The sequence below is a fragment of the Monodelphis domestica genome, chromosome 1, assembly GCF_027887165.1.
Source record: "Monodelphis domestica isolate mMonDom1 chromosome 1, mMonDom1.pri, whole genome shotgun sequence".
In the NCBI taxonomy this organism is placed as follows: domain Eukaryota; kingdom Metazoa; phylum Chordata; class Mammalia; order Didelphimorphia; family Didelphidae; genus Monodelphis; species Monodelphis domestica.
The window spans coordinates 573,342,305-573,366,565 of record NC_077227.1 but is presented as its reverse complement, the minus strand read 5'-3'; the positions used below and the strand labels follow the sequence as shown (position 1 = coordinate 573,366,565).

At 38.7% G+C, this 24,261-nt stretch overlaps 1 long non-coding RNA gene across 1 annotated transcript; it reads left to right on the top strand.

Annotated features, from left to right (window-relative positions):
- The first annotated feature begins 423 nt into the window (after positions 1–423).
- Positions 424–22,403, top strand: LOC107650863 (uncharacterized). The gene is made up of 3 exons (XR_008915540.1): positions 424–2,848; positions 2,997–19,841; positions 20,786–22,403. It is a non-coding gene; the product is annotated as an uncharacterized LOC107650863 (long non-coding RNA).
- The last annotated feature ends 1,858 nt before the right edge of the window (positions 22,404–24,261 follow it).

Below are 24,261 nucleotides of genomic sequence, written 5' to 3'. Positions count from 1 at the left end.
ATATAAATATAATAATAAATGATATTAAATTTATATGGTTCTATGATACATTTTATTTACATATTCCAATTATATATCATATAATATACTTGCATGTATGTATATAATAAAAATATTATATATAAATTATATGTTCCCACTATAAAATATATTGCTATATATTCCTACTATATATTATGTAAGCTATTATTTATATTTATATATTCCTATTATATATTACATAATCCATTATTCATGCTATATAATTTATTATTAAAATTTATAGATTCATATTGTATAATATTTATATGTTCCTATTATATATTATATAATATATTATTTATATATTCCAATTACACATATTATTTATATATATACAAGGACACCTACATTCTTTCATAATATATAATCCTGTTATATAATATTTTATATACATATGTAGTATTAGAACTTAAGACGCATCTTGGTGGCTCAGTGGATAGAGCACTGGGCCTGGAGTTAGGAAGACCTGAGTTCAAATTTGACCTCAGACACTTATTAGCTGTGTGACTTTGGGCAAGTCACTTAACCTCTGTTTGTCTTAATTAACTAGAGAAGGAGATGACAAACCACTCCAGTATCTTTGCCAAGAAATCCCCATGGACAGGAGATTTAAAAAATTTCCAGTAGCAAGCTAACAGTCAATTCAATTCAATTTCATTAAATTTAGGGAACTTATTAAGTATCTAGGATATGACCTAGTATCTGAGGTCACATTTGAACCCCAGGTCTCCCATTTCTAGGCCTGATTCTCTATCCACTGAGTCACCTAGCTCCCCTGTTACATAGGATTTTTAATCTTTGTTTTTTTGCACTGGCTTTCCCCAATAACTGGTTTCTTCTGCCCCATTACCTCCACCTTCTAGAATCTCTGCTTCTTTAAGACTTCATTCAAGCACCATCTTCTGCAGAAGACCTTTTCTTGGTTCTCTCAGCCACTACTGCCTTCCCCTCTAAGGTTATCTTGTGTCTACTCTATTTGTAAACACTTTTCTCTCCCCTGTAAAAATGTTAACTCCGTTTGGAATAGGGATTATTTTGCCTGTTTTTATATCTCCAACACTTGGCACAATGCTTGTTCACTCACTCTGCCTACCTGCCTTTCTCTCTCTAGGATTTGTACTCTCTATTACTACTCTACCACACAGGGCTGTTGTAAGGAGAAGTCTCAAGTGGGAGCTATTTCCTAAATATGAACTATTAGTATTACTGTTGCTCTTTTTCCTTGTCTGGAAGAAGCTCCCCAGTCATTTGAGGAGGGAATAAAGAGGGCAGCTGTAGCCTCAGAGAGGATGGACTGAACTCAAGCCCTATTTCATTCAGTCTAATTCTCCCTCATTTTATGGATAGTGATAATGATAATAGTAATCCCCCCTACAATTCTACTCTGATAATGAATGGAGATTACCCTGAGTTACTTAATAACTACCCTGAGATACTTAATAAGTTCCCTGAATTTAATGAAATTGAATTGAATTGACTGTTAGCTTGCTACTGGAAATTTTTTAAATCTCCTGTCCATGGGGATTTCTTGGCAAAGATACTGGAGTGGTCTGTCATCTCCTTCTCTAGTTAATTAAGACAAACAGAGGTTAAGTGACTTGCCCAAAGTCACACAGCTAATAAGTGTCTGAGGTCAAATTTGAACTCAGGTCTTCCTAAGGAGATGGTGCTTGTAGCCCAGACGTTTAGAAATTCCTGGGCAACTGCGAAGCTTCTGGGTATAGAAGACCAGCCTAAGTTCAGGGGCACTTGTCTAGGGCCTGCCTGTTCGGTGATGAATATTTGTGGCCACAGTCAGTCTCTAAAACCATCTCCTTAGAGTTTGGAGATGAGAGAGGGGCTCACCCATAAAACCTCAGATCCTTCAAGTAAAGAAATCATAGTCATAACAAACCACATTTAAGATCCTTTTGAGTGCTTTCCTGACAACCACCTTCGGACGTAGGGGGTGCAAGCATTGCCATGCAGGTGTATAGATGTGGGGAAAGAGGCCCAGGCAGGCTGAGTGTGGCCAGGATTTTCCCAGACGAACCTGGGAGTTCGGGGTTCTTTTAACTCTCCCATATTGTTCTTTCTCACTGAGATAGTTCAAACAATCCATCAACAAGTATTCCCGATCACTCGCCTTCAAACTGAAATTTACTGGACAGCCCTCTGAAGTTTGGAAAAAGCTTTGTACTCAGGATCTCATTTTGAGTCTCCCAACAATTCTGGAGGTTGTGGGAAGGGGTGACTTGCCCAGGGTCGCGCAGCAGGTTGGGGCATCTTGGACTCCAAGCCCCCGAACTCCATCGACTAGGCAGCGCTCTCTCTCCCTATCGGGGGCTCCTGAAACTGAGGGTCTCTGAGGGGGGCGGGCCCCTCTTTGGAAGGAGCTGAAGCGGGGTGGGGAATAGGCGGAAACCGAGTGGCGGTTTTCTCCCCAGGAATGAAATCCGAGGAGGCTCAAATCCGGCAAGCGAAGCATTATCGGCAATATGAAAAGAGAACTGGGTCCCCGACGGGCGGTCTTCTATTCTGAAATGGGGTAATCGTTCCGTGGGAGGAAGGGGGAAGGGCAGGGACGTGGAGCCGCTGCCTCCTTCCCCAGAATCTGAAGCAGGAGTCCTAAAGAGGAGGAGGGTAAGAAGGAGGGCACGGAGCTTTTTACCGCTCACCGGGACCTCTCCTGGGAGGGCAAGAGAAGCAGTCCTAATGGCCGTGGCCGCCCTCGGAGAACACTCAGCTCTCTGGCATTCCCTCCCCACAATCCGAGGACCCTTATTTCTAGCCCACTTCCAACCTTTCCTGACTGGGTGATCTCTGGCAGATCACTACCTCTCCACAGGTTAGTCTACTCGGTTTTAAAAAGCGGAAGGAGGGACCAGGCTCACAGATTTAGGGAACGAATGGATCTCCAAATTCCTTACTTCTTCGTTTATGATCCAAATCCTAGGTAACTCGGAAACCTACAAGAATCTTTTTTTTTTTTAAAGGAAGCCGAACAAAGAATCCCAAGGCAGAGTCGGTGGACTGTCAGTAATGCCGCTCTCCCTCCCTCCCAGGCAGTGACTCAAGCAGCAACCGGCCAAGGCTGGGCCAGAGTAGGGATTAAGCCCTTTGCAACCTAGCAGCCCCGGGCCCGGGTTTGGCCTTCAATTTTAACCCTTCGCCGACTGGCAGCTATTCCTTGAGAGAAGGCTGAGGAAAGAATGCTTCCACCGAGTCTACGTTGGGGGTAAATGGGAATAAACTAATGTGTAGTTTGAGGGAATGAGATGACATATGTACAATACTTTGCAAACATGAAAGTACTCTAAGAGTATAAATGTTGGCTATTGAGCTATCCGGCCTCTGATGCCTTTCCTCAGTCTCAGTCTGTACCCCGGAAAAAAAAAAAGAAGACGACTCCTAGGAAAAGGGAACATAAGAGATTTAGATTGAAGAGTTAGAGGGAAACTTTTGGGACCATTTAGCCCAGTCTCCTTCTTTTACAGACGTTAATGCTTAAGGTCATAAAGTCGTAAACCAGGATGTGAACTAAGTTTACAGATTCCAATTTCAGTTCTTTCTCTGCCCTCTGTCCCCCTTTCTCTCTCTTCTACTCCCTCTCCTTCTTTCCCCTCTCCCTTTTACTCTCCCCTTCTCTCCTCTCCTTTCTTACTCTCCTCTCCACTCCCGTCTGCTTCTCTCTCCCCCTGTCTCTCTTTTCTCTCCTCTCCTCTTTATCTCTCTCCTTCTCTCTCCCCTTCTCTCCCTTCCTCTCCTCTCCTTCCTTCTCCATCTCTCCCTTTTCCCTCTCCTATCCCTCCCCTCTCCATCTTTCCCCTCCTCTCTTCTCCTTTCCCTCCCCCCCTCTCTGTCTTTCTTTCTTCTTTCTCTCTGACTCTCTCTCCCTCTCTTTTTTCTTTTTCTCTCTCTTCTCCCTTCTCATCTCTGTCCCTTTCTTTCTCCTCCTCCCCTCTTCTCCTGTCCCTCCTTTCTGTCTCTTTCTTTCTTCTCCTCACTCTCACTCTCTCTTCCTCCCCCTTCTGTTTCTGTCTCTGTTTCTGTCTCTGTCTCTCTGTCTCTGTCCTTCCCCTCACTCCCATCTCTGTCTCTCTTCTTTATTCTTCCTCCCTCCTTTTTGCTGTGGAGAGTTCAACTTATTCAGAGTCAGGAGACCCGGGTTAAAGTCTGAGCCCCCCTTTTTGTTGCTTCAATTTTTAAACTGGTTTGCTCAAATATAAAATGGGTATGGATATAATAATACCTCCCTCACAAGGTTGTTAGTAAAGCTTAAAGCACCTTTGAAATGTGAGTTATTATAATACAGGATCATAGAAGGTCAAAGCTGGGAGGAACCATTTAATCCAAATTCTTCCTTTGACAGATGACAAAATTGAGGTCAAAGGAAGGAAAAGTGAGCAAGGTCACAAGTTAGGTATCAGAAGAGGCAGAACTAGAACCTAGGTCTCCTGATTCTTTTTTTTTTTAAATCTTTACCTTCTGTTAGTATCAATTCAAGGACAGAAGATCTGTAAGGGCTAGGCAAGTGTGGTTAAATGACTTGTCCAGAGTCACACAGCTAAATAGTGTCTGAGGTCAGAGTTGACACCAGGTCTTCCTGATTTCAAGCCTGGCTACCTAGCTGCCCTTGATTTTCTGATTCAATTCAAAACTCTTAATTATGTTGTATATATGATCCATTTAAACTCTCATAGAGTTATATGTCTTTAGTGTGCCAAGCCCCTGATCCCTCCCTTTCTCTGTTTGGACAAGTTAGAGTGGACATCAGAGAGCTCCTCTCAGATCCTCCATTTAAGGAGAATCTCAGTCCAGCCATTTCATCATTTCTCACTTGGTAGCAGCCCCCCCCCCCCAACCCCAAGCAGAGAACCTTTTCTCCTCTTCCTCCTTCTCCTCTTCCTTTTATATATTGTCTTCCCCCATTAGATTGGTCCATAAGAACCAACTCCTTGAAGGCAGGGATTCTTTGTGGCCTTTCTTAGTATTCTTAGAACTTAGCACAAAGTCTGGCACATAGTAGGTGCATAATAAATATTTACTGACTGATAGAATTTTGCTACCCTGCTCATTATTCTCTGGATTTGCTCGTTTGTCAATCTCTTTTTTAAAACCCTAGCTTTCTGTCTTCATAACAACAACTCTAAGACAGAAAAATGGTAAGGGCTTGACAATTGGGGTTAAGTGACTTGTCCAGGGTCACACAGTTAGGAAGTGTGTACGGTCAAATTTGAACCCAGGTCTTCTGTATTCCTTAGCTGCCCCCTACCCCATTTTGGGTCAGTATCTCTTTAAGTATAGACCCAAGAGCTGAACATGTAATTTGACTGAAACAGCCTATAGTTTAACTATTAGCCATAACATTTGCATTATTTGCATTTCAATTATCTTTTAGAGTTCACAAAATGATATGCAAAATGCTTTCTCATACATAGATCATCATTAGTGACATGCTGCAGCCTGCTTATACCTACCCTTTGCCTTTCCATTGTTTCTATTGCTGTTTGAGTCATCTGCCATTGTGGTTCTTCTGAAATCCTGATGTTTGTGATTAACAGCCCTATCACTTCGTTGGGAGGATATTGCTGTGGAAAAGGGCTGGATTTTGGAATGCCATGGAGCTGTAAGAAATGATGAGCAGGCTGGGTTTAGAAAAACAGAAGAAACTTGTGTGATAATTCAGAATGAAACAGAACTTGCTTCAGATAAGCAGAACTTACCAAGAGGATGTTGTAAACAGTAACAGCAATTTTGTTTGAAGAGTAACTGTGAATGACTAAGCTATTCTGAGTAATAGGATTATTCAAATCAAAGTTATGAAGGACACCTTCAGGGAAAGAACTGAAATATGGAAGTATGGATAGTATGCTTCCACATCTATCTATCTATAGCAAATGTTGGCCTTCTCTGATACAGGGCAGGGAGGAGGAGAAGCTCAAAACTCAAAATGTAACTCTTCTCCCCAAATTGAATGATTAATAAAGAAAAAAACAGGTGGCTTATTGTTACCTTTTGTTTGTTTTTTAAGTAGGGAGACTCTCCAAGCAACTGAAAATGCTACAGAATTTCCCAAATGTTATCTAGTCCAATTTTCTCTTCTTGTTCCTTTCTGGCCCTGTTGCAGTGCTTATCCAAAATATATGTACTGTTAGATTACTTACTTCAATGAGCTGCCTATCCACCTTCTTATCATAACAGAGACAACAGGCCTTTTTATTTCTTCCTTTATGATGACTAAGCCCATCTATTCTGATTGACCATAAACCTCTGTGGGGTTGAAGGATAGTTTCACCTCTCAGGCAGTTTAGAATCACTTCTATTTGGGTTTAGGACAGGACATCTTCCAATGACAATGGCGAACCCATTTGGTGAGGAAATGCTGCATGTGAGCCATTCCCTTACCCCAGATGGAAGGAAGAAAGTGGTACCTTGGGGCTGCTGGGCAGAAGGGTGGTGGATGGGAGAAATGTCCTCAGGGCCCTGTGGAGAGGGGGAGGGGAGCATCCCCTTCCAGCACATGGGGCAGAAGTTCGCCAATGCGGCTATAGACTTTCCTTTACTGAAGTCTTTCCATAAGATGAGCTGATGAATGAATGAAAGAAAAAATAGTTATTGACCCATTTCCTTTGCCAGTCATACATATTCTCAGTGATGCAACGGAAAAGTATAATCCTTCACCCATATGAAAGCCCTTCAAAAACTTGAAAAAGATACATTTCATCTATATCTATCCATCTATCTATCATCTATCCATATATTCATCTATCTATCTATCTATCTATCTATCTATCTATCTATCTATCTATCTATCTATTCATCCATCCATCTATCTATCTATCCATCTATCTACCCATTTATCTATTCATCCATCTATCCATATATTCATCTGTCTATCTATCTATCTATCTATCTATCTATCTATCTATCTATCCATCTATCCACCCATCCATCTATTTATCTATTCATCTATCTATCTACCCATTTATTTATCCATCCATCCATCCATCCACCCATCTATCTATCTATTTATCTATCTATCTATCTATCTATCTATCTATCTATCTATCCATCTATCCATATATTTATCTATTCATCTATCCACCCATCCATCTATTTATCTATTCATCTATCTATCTACCCATTTATTTATCCATCCATCCATCCACCCACCCATCTATCTATCTATCTATCTATTAGAATCAAGAAAGACATCTTGAAGTGAGTAGCATTTGAATTAAACCTTGGAAGGAGCCAAGGGTTATAAGAGGCAGAAGTGAGAACAGACAGTATCCTATGTGTGGATATCCTGTGGGAAAACAGAGAGGAGGGATATATAATATTGTATACGGGGAACAGCAAGCAGACCAGCTTGTCTGGAGCATAGACTTGCATGTGTAATCAGTCTGAAAAGATAGGCTGGATCCACATTGGGAAGGGTTTTAAATTCCAAATGGAGGGGGCAGGTAGGTGGCTTAGTGGGCTGAGAGTCATGCCTAGAGAAGGGCAGCCTCATTCCATGCAAAAGCACTTCTCTTTCTCCCATCTTGGTTCTTCTGTTCCCTTCTTCTTTCTTCCTTTCAGCACTGTCTTTCCTCTCCCAAATACTCTATTCAGTGCTTTCTGCCACATCTCTTTGTCATTGTGAGAAAAGTTTTCTATAATTGCCATGACTAATACAACACTTTCTACCTGTGCCTTCTTCCCCTTCCCAAAGTATAGACAGAAGACAAGCAAAGTCAAGATAGCTCTCATGTCTGTCTGCAACATTAAAAAAAAAACAACCAATAAACAATAGACATAGTTATGCCTTTCAATCAATTGCATAACTGTAAGAATATCTGCTCTACTTCACTGTATATCTTAGATATCAGACCTTTACCAAAGGTAATTGAGACAGATTTTTTTCCTGTATGTCAGTTTCCCTTTGTATTGTAGTTGCGTACATTTTAATTGTGTAAAAGCTATTCAATTTCCTGTAATCGAAATAATCTATTTTATCATTTGTGACTAGTTTTTCCACCTTATCTTCTAAACATAATTATAAAATATGCTTGATCTGATTCTCTTCTGATTTCTTTATGGTGTGACTTTTATTTTAGCTACTATTAATTTTTTTAAAATAACTAGATTGTTTGTTTACTTTTAACATTCATTAAAAATATTTTTGAGCTCTAAATTCTCTTCTTCTCATCAGTCCCTACCCCACCTAGTGAGAAAATAAGTATTATATAAGTAATAGAAGCAATTTGATATTATAATATTGACATGTGAAATCATGTAAAACATTTTCATGTTAGCCATGTTGTAAAAATAAAAAGCAAGAATAATCAAGAAAATGAAAAAAATTATACTTCTATTTGTACTCAGAGTACATTAGTTCTCTCTCTGGATATAAATAGCATTTTTCATCATGAGTCCTTTGGAATTGTCTTGGATCATTGTTTTAATCAAAGTAGCTAAATCTTTACAGTTGATCATTATTACAATATTGCTAATACTTGCACTTATTCTGTTCAATTGAATATGAATTATTTTATAAAAATCTTCCCAGATTTTTCTGAAACCATCTTGCTCATCATTTCTTAGAACACAATAGTTTTTCACCTGGTGTGACTTTTAATACTTTTATCATGTATCCATTCTGATCTTATTGGAGTATAAAATTTATATGGTATTAAATGTCTTAAAACCTAATTTCTGCTTATTTGCTTTCCAGTTTTCCTGTCAGTTTTCATCAAATAGGGAATTCTTCTCCAATGGCTTATGTTCTTTGGTTTAACAACCACTGGATAGATTTCAATTATTTCTGTTTCTTCTTTATCTAGTCTGTTGCACTCACCTCCTTTTCTATCTTTGAAGCCAGCACCGGATTGCTTTATCATATAATTTGAGAGCTAATAGTGCTATTTCCCTCTTATTCTTGTTTAAAGTTCTAGACCTATCATTCCTCCAAATGAATTATTTTGTCTAGCTCTGTAACAAACACATTCCCTTGATAGTATGGTGTTATGAATCTAGAAATTCATTTAAATGGTACCATTATCTGTCTGTGACTTTCTTATTTCTTCAAGGGTATCCTTGCTATATAGTTAACTATTCTTTTTAAAAATTGTTTTATTGACATCTAATTTTTTTATAACTGTCATTTCCTAATAACTACCTGATCAATGGACTCTGACTTTGTTTTTAGTTTTTTTTGCTACTGCAAAGAATGCTATTATAAATATTTTAGCATATGAAACCTTTTTGACTGTTTCCTCCTCAAGGCATTTGCCTGGTAGTGGATTCACATTTATGTGAACATATATACACTATTCTCATCTATTTTATAGACATAAGAAAGTATGTCTATGAGTTATTAGGTGATGTTTTCTTGGTTATCTTTTTAAAAGAAATAACAGCATAGTGCCTCCCCTCATCTGTAGTCTTTTGGGGTTTTTCCCACTTTGAGAATTCTTAAAAATCTATCCTTTAGGGGCAACTAAGAGGCTAGATAGAATACCAGGCTGCGAGATGAGAAGTCCTAGGTTTAAACCTGACCTCAGACTCTTTCTGACTGTGTGACCCTGGACAAGTTACTTAGCCCTAGTTGCCTAGCCCTTATCACTCTTGCCTTGGAACTGGAACTAGTACAATTTTAAGACAGAAAGTAGGGATTTTAAAAAAATCGACCACTTTGTATGTTATTGTGGCATGGATATCTTGGGGATCTCTTTGATTAGGTTCAGTATCTCTTTCCAATTTCATCTCCTTAAACTCCACTGGTTCTTTGTCTTCAACTAGATTTGATTCTAAGGTGGTGGAGTCCAGATTCAGTGGTTCTGCTGTCATTACTGAGGAGAAAAGCTCACTGGCTAATCTTTTCCATTTCATGTCTATATGTTATCTTTCTTCACAATTTCAGCTACAAATACTCTTGAGATAATCTGGTATAGTAGAGCCTCCTGTCAAGTTCTTTTGAGGCTCATTTGCACATTAACTGCTTTTCGCTGCTGAGAAGCTAAATGGATCATATATAATCTTCTAGCATTCTCCTCCTTTTCATCTAAACAAGTATTTCCCTTGGTTTCCATGCTCCTTCACTTGGCAAGGAGATCAAGGGCTTTCTGGACTCCTTTTTTTTTTCAGAGCGACAACCTTTTTTTGTGACAACCATGTTTTAAAACTCATTTAAATGTCTATAAGACATAAGGATCCACAACAATTATAACAACAACAATAATAATTGAAACTCATTTCATTTTTTTTTTAAGCCCTTACCTTCCATCATAGAATCAATACTGTGTATTGGTTCCAAGGCAGAAGGCAGCCGTAAGGGCTAGGCAATAGGGGTTAAGTGACTTGTCCAGGGTCACACAGCTGGGAAATATCTGAGGTCACATTTGAATCCAGGACCTCCCAACTCTAGGCCTGACTCTCAATCCACTGGGCCACCCATCTGCCCCCCTTTGAGGTTTCCAAAGTGTTTATGAACTTTATCTCATTTGATTCTTAAAACAACCCCGTGACGTAAGTACTACCAATACCCTAATTTATGAGGAAGTGGTGAAGGCTCAGAGATGCTAAGAGCCTTGCCTACTATGATCATACAACCAGTGGGTACCAGAGATAAGATTTGAACCCAGGTCTTTCTTTGCCTCTAACTCCAGCTTTCCTTTCATTACACCAGGCTGGTCCTTAATACCTCCCTTCAGCCCATTTCTTATTTTGTTGTTGTTGTTTGAGTTTTCAAAGCTGACAGCCTATATAGACAGACCAGGTTGGTTCAGTTCAAGCTGCTCTAATTACATGCAGCTTAGCCTTTCTTCCAATTGGGTATTGATTTTGACACGCGATCTAACCAGTCAATGACCCTGATTTTGAAATATTTTCCCCGCCCTAACCAGCTGTTTCCTGTCTATTACATCTCTTAAAGAAGGCTAAATCTCATGAGCTTCTCTAGCAGTTGTCACATTATTGACTCATATTGAGTTTGCAATCCAATAAAGCCCCTAAGTCTTATTCACCTGAATTGTTGTCTAGCTATGTCTTACCCCACAATTACATTAATGCAGTTGGGCTTTTTCCTTAAGTTAAAATAATTTATATTTATCCTTGTTAAGTTCTTAAAAAGAACATTTTGGATGACTTCATCTGAGTAACCAATAATAATTCCTAACAGACTGAAGATTTCAAGTAGGTACATCTCGGTTGCTATCAAACAATTAATCAACATTCAAGTATGGTCATTCAATTAACTATAATCCACGAAACTAGAGAATCATCAAACCCATAATTCCTCTTCTTGTTGACAGAAATATTAGGAAGACTTTGTCTAATACCTTTTAGCAATCTAGATGGTGTCTCCAGTATTTCCCAAATCTATAAGCTTAGTAACTCTTTCAAAAAAGGAAATGGAGTTCATGAGATATGATATGTTCTCAGTCAAAGTCTGGCTTCATCACTTCCCTCACTCCCAGAGTGTTCACAATCCATTTAGTTATTAATTCTAGATTTTTTTTAAATTTAAATTTAAATTAAAAAAAATTTAAACCCTTACCTTCTGTCTTAGAGTCAATACTGTGTATTGGCTCCAAGGCAAAAGAATGGTAAGGGCTAGGCAATGGGGGTCAAGTGACTTGCCCAGGGTCACACAGCTGGGAAGTGTCTGAGGCAAGATTTGAACCTAGGACCTCCCGTCTCTAAGCCTGGCTCTCAATCCACTGAACTACCCAGCTGCCCCCTTAATTCTAGATTTTTATGGAAGTTTGCATTGAATTCTATACTCTGTAATCTTCTTAGAATCAACCATTTCCCCTTTCAGGAAACTGAGATGTTCACCTGACTTCATTTTTTCAGCAACTTTCCAAAAGATTTACAGGGCTAGTTAAGTAATTATATCTGGAAGTTCTTTCAGCACCCTCAGTTTTTATACATAAGGCCAAGAGATGTTGTCACTTAAATAAAAGGCTTTATATTTATCACTATCAAGTTTCATCTTGGATTTAGTAAGTCAAGATTCTTTTATATTATGATTCTGTCATTTAATGTGTTGATTTTCCCTCCCAGCTTTTGTGTCATCTGCACATTTGATAAGTATGACATTTTTGCTTATATCTAAAATATGTTGATAAAATAAGAACATACTAAACAACAGCACAAACAAGGATATTCCACTACAGACCTCCTTCCAAGATGACATTGAACCACTAATGAGTATGTTTGAGGTCTACCACTTAACAAATTATTCCAAATATACCGATTTATGCTATTACATAGCTGACATCTCTCTTAACGTTTCCATAAGCCAAGCATAGCAAACCTTTTCAAGAAACTCTGCTAAAGAGCCTAGCTTAGAGACAGGTCCCAGGTTTGAATGTGACCTCAGGCACTTCCTAGTTGTGTGACCCTGGGCAAGTCACTTAACCCCTATTACCTATTCTTTACCACTCTTCTGCCTTAGAACCAATCATAGTATTAATTCTAAGATAAAAGGTAAGAATTTGAAAAAAAAAAGAAAGAAAAAACTGCTAAAATCTAGGAAGCTATATGTAGAGTAGAGGTGTCACACAAGCAGATTAAAATATATATGGGAAATATTTAACAAAATGAAAAATACAATGAAATGTAGATAACTATATTTTAAAACAGTTAATATGTAGCTTGTGGGGATTTTTTTCATGGCCCCATTTCTATTTGATTTGGCTGTACAACAATGTACAACACTTCAACCATTAAGTTTAACTAAGTTAATTATTTAATTCCCAAAGATGATCTCTTCTCCAGGCAGCCTCTCCCATTCCCTAATTATAAAGATCCATGCAACCTTTCATTCTTCCTCTTACCCATATCTAATTAGAGACCTCACAGATAGCATTTGTTCATATTTCTATGACTTCTCTTGCTTTATAGTTAATTTTGTGTGAATTATAACTCCAGAAACCATGTTTTATCTGAATTTTGTATCTCCCCTAATATCCAGCACAGAAATTTAACTTAGAGTAGGTACGTAATACCTTTTAGCTGAATCGCTTTTCATGTATGATAAAAGTGCATTCTGCCACCCTTCTTTCATATTGGCCTCTTTTGCCTCTTCCCAAATCTCAGCAATACCAAGAAGCCATGATGGAATGTTAAGTCTTTCATCTATTGCCTATAATCTGTATAACCTAATTTAGTGGGAGGGAACAGAAAATTTGAAGTCAGAAGCCCTGCACTGATTCAAGCCCTGGCTTGATGAGCTGACTGAGGTCAAGAAAGTCATGTATATTCTGCATTATCTACCTTATTGAGTAACTGAGAGAACAAATGAGATAATGTATGTGAACTCCTCTGTCACTGTATGTTAATGTAGCCGGTGGCTTCCTCCATCTCCCCCACACTTTCTAGAATCACTCAGCCTGAATTCAATTCTGGAAATTCTCAACTCCCACCTAGACAATTCTAGGTTGAACTCTTTTGGTTCCAAGGAAATCTACTAGTATAATAATGATATAAGAAGGTTGCCAGCTCCCTCCCATGTCTGCACTCAAATTACTAAATCCATATTGGGTATAAGAAAGCCTTTTTTTTCATCTCACAAAAAAATACGAAAGATGAAAAAGGATTCATAGGAACTGAAAACATTAAGGGGGACTTGAACTTAGTGTCACTACCAGAGCAACCCTCTAATACACTAGTGAAGCATTTCCTATGATGTAGTTCCATGCAGTGTCCACTAAAATAATGAGTACTACTCTGTGGTCATGCCAGGCATTATACAAGATACTGATAATACAAAGACAAGAATAAAATAGTATCTGACCTCAAAGGGCTTATGCTCAGTTATGGGAGACAACAGGTACACATGTTAAGTAAGTATAGAATAAATACTACATAAATACAAGGTAGTTTTAGGAAGAAGGTCATTAAAGGTCACTTAATCAATTCATTTTTGTTGTTGCAATGAGGGTCCATTTACAGTTACATAACATAAATTTGTAGTAAATTCATTGTGGTTTTGTGAGATTCTTCATTTCTTTTCATCAGTACATGAAAAGAAGTGAAGGCAGTGGATGAGGAAAAATTCAAGGTCTGGGCATGGCAAGATGCAGTTGGTGAAAGGAATAAGATAGGAAAGGACTCGTACAGAAAATAGTCTTGAGTCAATTAGTTTACAAAGAGGGTAAGATAGGGAAAGGCGGAGCATATGGCCAGTGTGGAGATGATGGTGGGTAGTCATGGTGAAGGAAAAATGAAATGATAAATGAATATCTCAAATTTATGTAATGATTTTTGTTGTATATTTCCTCACAAAAACCCATTATACAGTGTCAGTATTATCCCAGAATCAGAATTTTTTAATTAGCAGGTTCCTTAACAGTCAACTAATACAGTTCAAAAGGGAAAAAAAAATCTCCACTACAGCATTATCCATCCTCTGCTTATTCCCCTCTAGTGAAGGGAAACCCAATATTTTCTAAGGTAGTACAGTTTGGATTACAATTATCAAATTTTCCTGTTAACAGATGAGAACTGAAACTCAGAAATGTTAAGTTATTAGTCCAGGATTGTATATTTAGTAGATATCAAGATTTAAGATCAAGTCCAGTTCTTCTGACTTCATATCTAGTGCCTTTCCATTCCCACAATGGTTGTGTCTGACCTATTCGACCTCTCCATCTCCTATTGTGAAGAGATAACTATTAACATGCCAGTGGATCGGGTGGTGATTTGACACAGAATAGAAAAGGAGGGAAGTTAATACTTGACTTAGATTCACACAGTATCTAAGTATCTAAGATTTAATGTAGCTGGAAAGAGATCTTAGAAATCATCCAGTTCAACTCTTTCATTTTACAGATGAGGAAACTGACAAAGAAGTTAAATGACTTGTCTAGGGACATATAGTTAATCAAACAAGCATTTATTAAATGACCATTGTTGTTCATCCTTCATCTCAAAGGGGACCAATGGCATCACAGTGATCTATTGACTTGTAGTGAATTGGATTTAAGTGAGGCAGAGTTGCACAAAGTCATCAGTTTCACTCTATTTTCCAAAATCATCCAAGTCCAATGGCAAGACAAAAGTCAGGACAAATGGGGATGGCCTGAGAGCAATGGATGACCTTGGCATCTTTGATGTTTGACCAGGCTCTAAACACTCCATGGTGCCTGCTTCCACCATCTTCATGGCCTTTGGAAGAAATAGTTCTTATCTACCCATTACACCAGGGGAAGTCTTCACAAGCTTGGGATGAACATTCCCCTAACTCCATGTTGGTGAACCTATGGCATGCCTGCCAAAGGGGGCTGCTCCCTTCCCCCTCTCCACAAGTGCCTGAGGATATTTCTTACATCACCCACCCTAGCAGCCCAATGGGAGCATTTCCTCCCTCCCCTGCTTAGGATAAGGTGGGGGGCTCACATGTAGCAGTCTCTCTAAGGTTAGCCACCACTGCCCTAACTCAATGATGGATTTGAAGCCCATTGGTTACCCTGAACCTGGTTTAATCCACCTGCCAAGATGATTTACTGCTGTACTTGCTATAGCTTTTTCGAGGCACAGGTGAGAGTTGGGTGAAATATGGACACCAAAGGTAAATGAGCACTCCTGAAAGGTCCTTGGCAAGTTCTCACACCAGGGGTGCTAGTTCTCCCTGAACACTCTATATATCCTGTGAACTTTAGATTCCTCCACCCTACTTAGTCTACATCCATACTTAAGGATTAAGTATTTAGGAGGATGGCCTATGACAGACATATGCTAGCAAATGACAAATCAGAAACAACTGACAGACCCCTAGGCAGTCCTAAGTCAAGCTTAAGCTACCATTGGTACATGTGAGATGCAGGAAGTGATGTAAAAACCGTATGTATATTTCGCATCACTTTCTCTCTCTGGCCTCTTTAGTGGTGGAGAGGTGGCTGGCGGAGCGTGCTGAGCATTTTGGCATCTTGGGTGGTGGCTGCTATTGTCCAGGTTTAGCAATGAGTTTTCCTTGATACCATTCTGGAGGAAGCTGAGTAGCCTAGCTCAGGTGAGGCATCTTTACTGAGCCCTCTCAGAGTTTAGGCTGATTCTTTCTCCTTTACCTTCCAAACACTATCCTCTTAGAAAGCCACTAATCTTCTTCAGAGACCTCGTGGCAGAGGACTTTGAACTCCCCCTGGCACAGGCCAGGTGGGAGAAATCCTATACCTTTTCCCTCTCCCTTCTCCTTAAGTCCTTCCCTCTATATTAATTAAACCACCATAAATTTGCAAACTGACTTCGTTATTTTATTTGGGATATTCCCTGGTGACCACAACCCTAAAATTACCCTTACAATCCCATATTCATGAGTTCAAATCTGGCTTCAGAGTCTTACTAGCTGTAGAACCCTGGGTAAGATCCTTAACTTTGCTTGCCACAGTTTCCTTATCTATAAAATGAGCTGAAAAAGGTAAACAAGGCCAGTATTTCTGCCAACATAACTTTAAATGAATCCAGGAAGGGCTAGACAGGCCTGAAAAATGACTATTGTACTAAATTCTTTGTATTAAATGATTTCTGAGGATATAGAGATAAAAATGAAGTAATCTCTGTCCTCGATAAGCTTATACTTTATCAGAGAAACAACATGAACTGAGGTACCCTGAATCCAAATCCTATGTTCTTTCCACATCATGTTGATCCTTCTCAGTGCCTCAGTTTCATTACTGTATCACTTTGCACAAGTTTTCCCATAAGCCTCTCAATTTTTCATATTCTTTATTCCTTATAGCATAACAAAATTCCAAATACATTCTAGCCTGAGTTTATGTAGCCATCCCTGGAACCTAGGGTTTCCAGACCTTTTGCTCTTATGAATAGGACTGTGATGAGTATTTTTCTCCAGGTAGGAAGATCTTTTCTTTCTGTTAATAAAGTAACGAGATCAAGCACAGACTATAGGTACTATGTAAGGCCCTAGGGAAATGAAGACAAAACCAAAAATCAGACCCTAATGACACAGAGTTAATAATCACCTCAGTGGGATGGGGGATTGCAAGGATGCAATATGTATACAGACAAGTAAATACAAGATAATTCAAGGAGGGAGAGAGCCATAACAGCATAATACCTGGCACACAGTAAGAACTTAATGAAAGATTCAGCAAGCTAAGATTCATGTCTCAGGTATCATATTCTGGAAAGGCAGCATTGACACTCCAAACATTTGAGTTCAAATTCAATTGCTGACATTTATTGGCTGTGTGATTATAGACAAATTCCTTAACCTCTCTGGCCCTGCATTTCCACATTTGTAGAATACATAGTTATGCCTCCTTCTGAGGGCTATTGCCAGGCTCAAATAAAATAATTTATGCAAAATTCTTTGCTGACTCTAAAGCGGTGCATAGATATCAATTATTAAATGCTGTCTAAATCTTGTTTTCTCCAAGCTAAGCATTCCTAGTTTTTAAAATAGATCCTTCAGTGGCAGGTTCCCAATTCCCTCACCATCATATTCCCTTTCCTCTGGAGGCAGTGTAACATGTCACTGTCCTTCTATAATATGGCACACATATTTGAATGGAATACTCCAGATGTGGTCAGTCCAGGTTTTTGACCAAGAGTTCACTCTTATTTTTGTTTTTGATTTGAAAGTAACGGGCAGATTCCCTTTCAGATCTCCAACACATTTATTAGTGACAAAAATTGTAAACAAACAAATATGTGTAGACATCAACATCTACAGTTACATCTCTAGACTTGTAATAAACCACACTTTGCTCCCTTGCTGTCTGTGCCAGGCTCCCTTCATTCTGGCAAGCCAACTCCCTCCCTGGGGCCCTGGGATTCTGATTGGCAAGATTTCACCATATGGCGCCAAGATCCTGACCCAGCATTCTGCTCTCCAGCCATCTTCAAATGAAATCTACATTCCTGTTCCTGGAAACAATATCTCAAGCAGTTGTTCTATGACTCTAATGCCAATCTCTCTGACTTCCCTATTAAAAACACCCTTCCTGGTCGCTATACCCCTATGTACGTGTAGTCTTCCCTTATTGGAATAGATGCTCTGTGAAGGCAAGGGCTCTCTTACTTGTCTGTATTTGTGTCCCTAGGCCTTAGAACAATGCCTGGAACAAAGTCAATACTTAATAAACACTTTTTATTTCATTAATCTGCTCATCCATTTGGTATGGAAAAGCTTCCCTTTTTTGACTTTTTTTTTAAAGGCCATAGAAAAACAAGTATATAACATTTGTGTAACTGAGAAGTTATTGATATAGAGAAGCTACAGGAATACAAACATGATTCATGAGGAATTGAGAAGTCTTTATACAAAGAGGGACACAATAAATCAGATGTGTCTGTGTGGTATCGAAAGGATAAAGTAGCCACTGGGCTAATAGTCTTAAGAAGAATTCCTACACAGACAGCCTGGACTCGAGTTCACAAATCTCTAGGGGTGCAGTTGGCTTGGGACTGGCAGGTCTTTAAGGTTAGATATTCCAGAGGCCAGTGATAGGCTGGTGAATGGTTACCTCAGTACATTATGAACTGAGTTTTATAGTTTTCTTAGAGCCAAGGCAATAACAGATTGGTTCTTTGACTATTTGTTGGTATAGTGCAATCTTTCTTTGTCAATCAGGTGACAATTCTCACTGGAAGGTCTTGGCCAATTAATTCGGATCGAATCCCTACATGGGACTTCCCCAATAGGTCAAAATGAATATTTGAAAGTTATAAGCACTATAGCATTAAAATATATGTGCTCAGTGCTGAGAATATTGGAGTTTCTTTTTCTTTACCCATTCAGTCTACAGAATACAATGGGACAATCACTTCCTTTATCTTATATTTCTAATTTTGTAGCCCAAGATCACATTAGGTTTTTTGTTTTGGGCTGTCACATCATATTTTCATTGACTTATTGTAATTCACTATCCTCTGCCCTGGTTTATCTTTTTACATGAATATTTTCAGATACAGCCATACCTTCTATACTTGTACAGTTGATTTCTTTTGAACCCAAGTGCAAGACTTAATATTTACCACTATTAAATGTCATCTGATTTAATCCATTATTTTGGCTTTCCAAGATCATTTTTGGATCATAATTCTGTTATCAAGCATGCTTAGTTATCCTTCCCAGCTCTGTGTTTCTTACAAATTTGATAAGCACTTTTAAGCAAGTGAAATAGAATTTAAGAAACCAGAGCAAAGGATAGATTCCTGGGGTATTCTGTTACACAGATTGAAATTGATTTATTAGTCATTTGATCTTTGGTTCTAATCCTTCAGTTAGGCCTGAACCCAATTAACTGCACTAATATCTAGCCCACATTCTCCATTTGCCCACAAAGACATGCCAAGAGACATTGTCAAATGCCTGAATGAAATCCAGATGGACTGTGAGAACATATTTTCTATAACCAATATATTTAGTAACTATCAAAGGGAAGGATGAAGTTTGGTTTGACTTGTTCTTAATGAGTTCCCGTGATTATTAATTCTCTTCCCCCATATTCACAAATTATTGTATAGCTTTTTCAGGAATCACAGTGAAACTCACTAGGCTATAGACAAAAGAATCCACCCTCCTTCCCTTTCGAAAATCAGGGAATTTGCCTGTGTATATGGTACTGAGACCCTTCCCTCTCTCCTCTTCTCAGAATGACACTAAAGGAACAGGAAAATGCTCTCATTTGCATTTCCCATATTAGGTAAAGTTGAGAATGTAATAGCTGAGAATAACTCGAATAATCTCACCCCTTTGTCACAGAGGGATGATTTGGAGTTAAAGAAGAATTCAGGGAGGAATTAGGATGCTGTCTGAACTCCCAGCTGAGCAGGAAGTATTCCCTCCAGTGGGAAGCCTCCTTCACCGGTGTCAGAAGAAGGTAAGGCATTTACATTTGGAGTCACCTCATATCTCAACCTGGAGTTGCTGACTGGTACTTGTGAAGAGATGGAAAACAGCAGAGTCCTGTCCCTTCCCTAGGCAAACATTTGCAGTTCCAGGGTGTGTTCTCTAGTTTGCAACTCTATCCCTTGAGCTATAACAAAGGAGAGCTACATCTCCCAGAGGAGACTAAAGACTGGGGAAGCCTTCTCTTCTGTGTTCATGAAGACTGCACTCAATAACAAAGAAAGATTTGCTTCAGCAGAGGGTTTGTTCCCCACTCCAAAATAGTGAGGAACTAGCCATCCAACTTGAGTTACTTTTCTTTTTAATAAAGTCACAGGATCTCATTTTTTTTACCTGGATATTTTATTATTTTTTATTTGAATTTTTTATTTTAATAACAAATTTCCACATCAATTTTCTGAAGTTATGTGGTCCATATTGTGTTCCTCCCTTCTTCCCTTCCTCCTTCTGGGGCTGACGAGCAATTCATACTGGGTGATACATGTATTATCATGCAAAACATATTTCCACGTTATACCTGAATAAAGTGTTTTCCCAAAGTCAAGGGAATGTATCAGACTATACGTATTGTTGCCATGTGGGATAGTTGCTTCTAACAGTCATTCCATTTATTGCCCCTTTTGCTTTCTGAATAATGAAATTATTAGCAAGTCAAGTCAATAATCATTCCATAGCTCTGCCGTTAGCAGAGATCCCCAGCAGATATCCTACAGCACATTTGGTCTCTTATTATTGAAGTAGAGTATACATATTCTTTACAATTCTTATAAATCATTTATTCCATTTTTAATAGAAAGTCCATTTTGATGGAATAACTTTAGTCCTATCACATAAACATGGGATTTCAGGGTGGTGATTCTCTAAATCAGCAAGATGAGAGAGTGACTCTTTTTACTTTTGAAATCTTTTTTCTAGCTGGAGAAAACATGCAAATCCAATGAATCTCACCTAACTTCTTTGTTGGGTTCTGTGCCCTGCATCACTCTAACTTCATATTTGGAGCTAATGAAACTCAGTCTAAAGGTTTGACTCTGCCTTTGACTCTTACTCCAATCCTGGGAGGGGAGGAGGAGAGGATCTGAGTAGTGATCCATTACCCATTCGGCATATTAGACACAATCCTCAAGGTTCTTACTATTAGCTGAAGCAAAGCCTTTAATAAATGAGAATCATGGGGGGCATGTGGGTGACTCAGTGGATTGAAAGCCAGGGAGGTCCTGGGTTAAAATCTGGCACTAGACACTTCCTAGCTGTGTGACCCTGGGCAAGTCACTTAACCCCCATGGCCTAGCCCTTACCACTCTTCTTCCATGAAACCAATACATAGTATTGATCCTAAGGTAGAAGGTAAGAGTTTAAAAACAATGGGAATCAGACTGGGCAATACAGGTTTCAGATCTTCTCTATGCTACTCCTTTGCCATGGGTCTGTAGATCTGGGGTTCAGGTCATGACCCATCACAGAGTTCATGACTGAAGGATGCGTTCCAGGTTGGAAGCACCTTCATCAGTCCTGGCTTCCTGGGCTCAGGCCCAGGATTGATAACAATCATCACACTGCAGTGTGATGTGTTAAAAGGACACTGAATTTGGACTTACAGCACCTGGGTTTAAATCCAGGCTCTGCTACTATCTGTGTGGCTTTGGCCAAATCCCTTCACATCTCTTGGCCTTGGTTTTCTCATCTGTGAGATAAGATGACTGAACTTCAGGACTTTATTGTTTGAAATCTAAAGTCTCTCCCTTCCTGCATGCCGTCCATTCCCTCTGGCTCTGGTTGTAGCTTTCTAGACACTGACATCATGGCCAAGGCAGGTCCTCTCCTCTTTAGTGTGTTGCCTTCCCCAGTGAGAATGCCAACTCCTTGAGGGCCAGCTCTGTCTTTTTCTCTTGCTTGCATTTGTGACTCCAGCACCTAGCACAGTCCCTGGCACAAAGGAAGAGCTGAATAAATGCTTTGTTGCCTTACTTTGCCTTACCTTCCCAGGGTAAAGGCCTAGAACGCAAGACTTTGTTCTATCATTCTGTTACAAGATCCCCTTTTGCCCAGATGATGACAAACACATTCCTGGTCAAGTCACACTGAAAAGAAAAAGAGTTTTAAGGGATTTTATTTTAGAGATGCCAAAGGCTTTGTAGATAATGAAGGAAATGATTATTTCTATTTTGTTGCTCTGCCCTTGCCTAATTTATTTTACTTGCAAATTATTGACTTAAGAATTAAGAATTATACAGGATGAAGCAATGGTACATGACTAATAAGACTTACAAGCAAAGAGATAAAACAATCCCTTTTATATCAGGTATGACCAGCAGATCTACCTTTTGGATTGTTTGAATCACGTAGTCTGGAAAATATTCCTTTATAAAAGACAATCACAGTAGGTCACCATCAAGCTGTCCACTCCTGTCATGTCATATAAACACATTGACAGTTAAAAAAAGAAAGAAAAGGAAAAAAAGCATTGTAGAAATTCTCCTTTAATTTAGTAATATAAAACTTAAATAGAAACAGGAGATGACAAACACTATGCAAGGAATCATGCTAAATGCACAATAATTTAGAAAAGCACATATTAACATTATTTGTGTTTTATTGTATTTTAATTGATTTTGTTAAATATTTCCCAATTAAATATTAATCTGTCATAGCCTTTATGCATGTTTGACAGCTCTACTTCAATTCACATGGCACCTAGAGATAGATAGTGTAAACCTTAAAATTTCTTAGACTTATGAATGTTGGAAATTTCCCTATTGGGAAATTTCATACTTGAAAAAATTTCCTACTGATAGTAAGAACTCTATTGGAATATGAAACTCCTTGGCATGGGAGGATCCTTCTCCTCCCTACTTAAGACTACTTTAGGACAGAAACCTTTTGCTAAACAATGGAAAGGGCTTTGACCTATGCTTAAGCATAGAACAGGAAGTTCTTTGAGTCATGATTGATTTTAGAATTGATACAATAGAGATACTTGGAATGACAGAACCAGGTCTTGGAAACTACAATCTCCATCCTACCCAGAGTAACAGGATTTAGGAAGGGCTGCAGCAAAGATCAAGATTTAATTATTTGAGAATATGACCTACAACCTGTAAAATAACCTGTAAAATTGGGTTAATAAGAGCTTCTACCTCCCAAGATTGGTGTGAGGATCAAATGAGATAATATCCATTAGTTTTTAGTAAAGTCCCTGGCACTTGGTAGATGCTTTATGAATGTTTCCTCTCTCCCTCTGAAAAGTCAGAAAACATTTTTTAGGTCTTATTCAATTAACTTGCAAAGAAAAGAAGATGGCAGTTCAAACGACTCTCACTTTATAGATGGGGGAAATAGAGGTTCATGGATGTTAAATGGCATGCATATATGTTCAAGAGAACCATACGCTGTAGAACTAGAAGGAATCTCAAAAGATTTAACTCCTACCCACCATCCCACCCCCATTCTGATAGTAGATTATAATGCTCTGCTCTTGGGAATGCCCAGGGAATTATCAACAGGAGAGTGTTGTAGCAAACCACAGAGGCCAGAGGGTTATCAAAACCATGGAAATCTCAATTTAGAGGAATGGCCTAGAAGTAAGAGATGGTTGAAAACTAGCTATTTCAGAAGCCATGAGATCTTGTGAAGCCTAATTTGTGGTCTATTATCACTGTCCCTAAGCCATATGAATGATAAATCCCATTTTGAATATACATACAAAAACTGGTGACAATAACAAATAATAATTGACATTGATATAGTTCTTTAAGGTTTATAAAATGTTTAGTGGATATTATCTCAATAGAGGTAACCTGAGATTTAGGAGGACCTCAGTTTGGATCCTCACTGATACAGAGTGGCCTTGTGACCCTAGGCAAAGCCACTTAACTTTTCACTAGCCCCAAGCAACTCTATTTGAGTAAAAATTACCCAACTATTGCTAATCAGTCTAGAAAGAGAATGTTTTCTTATTGGGAATTCTTTGTGCCAGTGAAATCATAGATCTGAATCCCTTCAAATTTCAATTTATTCTCACAACAGCCATAAGGGGTGGCTATCATACACATTTTCTTCTCAATTTTCTAGACAATAAAACAGAGGCCAAGAGAGGTTAAATGATTTGTGCCAAGTTGCACCTCTGGGAAGTGTATCAGAGGATTTCAGACCAGGTTTGTCCTGATTCTAACTCCAGCCAATTCTTCTAAAAAGTAGGATCTCGTTTTACATGATGAACATGTTCTAAGATCCTTTGGGTAAGCTGAAAATTGTGCATAATAGTGGACTTCATTATTTAATAAGAATTTCTTATAATATAGCTAGGCACTTTATGACTTTTCTTAGGATTATCAGAGCTACCTGACTTACTACTTTTGAACTCTGAGACCATTATTAATAACTAAATAGTA